This window comes from Aplysia californica, unplaced genomic scaffold, assembly GCF_000002075.1.
Source record: "Aplysia californica isolate F4 #8 unplaced genomic scaffold, AplCal3.0 scaffold00105, whole genome shotgun sequence".
In the NCBI taxonomy this organism is placed as follows: domain Eukaryota; kingdom Metazoa; phylum Mollusca; class Gastropoda; order Aplysiida; family Aplysiidae; genus Aplysia; species Aplysia californica.
Genome location: NW_004797375.1, coordinates 272,477 through 273,913, shown reverse-complemented (window position 1 = coordinate 273,913; position 1,437 = coordinate 272,477). Strand labels below are relative to the sequence as shown.

The following is a 1,437-nucleotide window of genomic DNA, read 5'->3' as shown; positions in this document are numbered from 1 at the left end:
GCACACACACACACACACCACACACACACACACGCACACGCACACGCATGGGCCCCGGGACTGCGGGTGACATATTGATCGTGCCCCCTCCTCGAGCCTGGTTTGGGCGGGCGTGGTGCAACACTCTGCTGTTTTTCATTACTCGGCTGGTCAGTCGGAGAAAACCCACAGAGCTGGACTACTGGACAGAGTTTGCCTTGTTTGTTTTAGTAGAGGTTTTACGGCCCTCGCAACTGAACAGGTCATATTATGAGCACCAACAGAGAAGTCCTGAATCAAGCTTACTCTGCTCACCTCTCTAGCTTCAACAGCACAAAGTGTTCTTCGACTATCAAGGCACTGGGGAAATAGCGGGTCACAAGAGAGTGACAAACATACAAAAGAAGTAGAGGAAAAAATGACGATAGTAAGGATTAGGACAGAAAAAAGCAGTAGTTCCCTGTTGCAGTTCAAGCACAGTTATGGGCGTACCATTGATGAATCGGCCCATTTACAATTAAAATTCTACTGTGCATAAGAACTCGAGATGTCAAAGTCCCCCCCCCCCCTTTCCCTTTGGGAATGGCCTAAAGACACTTCAGTCAGTATCACTTTTTTAAAGTAGTTGTATGTACATACTACGCCCCCATTGACACAATTTAGACCAGTTAGCAGGCGCAGTCAACCCTGCTTGTCATGGCCAAATCAGGCTGAGAGGAACACAATATCTCATGTGAAAGATCGAAAAACAATTTCTTCCATAAAAAATTCTCCCTACTCGGGAATCGAACCTGGGTTACCTACAAGCGACGGTTACCCATTTGCTACACCGCAGAGGTCGGCGGTACATGATTTTGCTTTGTTTCATTATAGATTAAATTATTAATCATGTTGGCCATTACAAAACAAATAATAATTTAAAAGTCAGGGTTCCTCGATTCGCAATTGAGATCGCAAAAATAACTTGACCGCTGCACAACAGACGCTGATAGTGAGATTGAATATCTACTCTGCACTTGTTTGACTAGCGTGAACGTCTTATCTGACTTGTTCCTGGGTGTACATACATGTAGAACAATATTACCTCTCCACGCCGCCTGTGACATTCCCAATTCTGTGAGGTCAACTTTTCCCAGTGTCGAATATCCTGTCTCGGTGTGTGGAGAAACAATCGCTTTCAGTCAGGGGTAATTCTCGCAACGCTCACATGCCCGATGTCTAAGGAGTTAATAGCTGTTTTTTAGCAACGTTTGACACGAGTGATTTGTGTTGCTGTAAATGAAAACTTATGCTTGTAATGGTGAGGACATTCATGTAGGATATTCCGTGGACCGCCGCAGAGAAGTGAGTAATACAATTAATGTAATCTATATACAGATTCGGATTGTCTCTTTTGTGGTTTGAAATGCAACCAGTGGCCTTTTGTGCAATGTTGACTGTTGACTGTTGGGGGAGTGG

General features: G+C 44.6%; 1 protein-coding gene across 6 annotated transcripts in view; it reads left to right on the top strand.

Annotated features, from left to right (window-relative positions):
• The window catches only part of LOC101848653 (galactoside alpha-(1,2)-fucosyltransferase 2), a 55,234-nt gene that overhangs the window by 15,165 nt on the left and 38,632 nt on the right, over nucleotides 1–1,437 (top strand). For 3 of the 6 annotated variants that reach the window (XM_005095493.3, XM_013080908.2, XM_035969014.1), the window contains exon 1: nucleotides 911–1,323. The exons of 1 other annotated variant lie outside the window; for it this stretch is intronic. The gene's annotated coding sequence lies outside the window, so the exon portion shown is untranslated. Of the gene's footprint in view, nucleotides 1–908; nucleotides 1,324–1,437 lie in introns of those variants that run through there. 2 more of the 6 variants (XM_005095497.3, XM_013080910.2) reach the window with 2 other exon arrangements.